Raw genomic sequence first — 319 nt, forward strand, 5'->3', positions numbered from 1 at the left:
ATCTATACTAACTGTTGATGATATTAACTGTTATGATAACTGTGTCAACTAAAAGGCCCTTCAAGAGGCTTTACTAAGTGAGTGTCATTCACGAAGTGCTCAGCCTTGACACCCTTCAAATGTATTATAAATGTAAATGCAGAAATGTACATTATTTACTGATTCTGATTTCCTTTCTCCTGTCTCCCTCCTTCTCTTCCCTCTCGTACTTCCTCTTGCTCTCCCTCCTCTCCATTGCCACTCTCTCTCCGTCATCTTCTCCATCTCCCTCTTTCTCTATCACTCCTTCCTCCATCTCCCATTCCATACTCTCCTCTCT

Source organism: Penaeus monodon, chromosome 15 (assembly GCF_015228065.2).
Source record: "Penaeus monodon isolate SGIC_2016 chromosome 15, NSTDA_Pmon_1, whole genome shotgun sequence".
NCBI classification, from domain to species: domain Eukaryota; kingdom Metazoa; phylum Arthropoda; class Malacostraca; order Decapoda; family Penaeidae; genus Penaeus; species Penaeus monodon.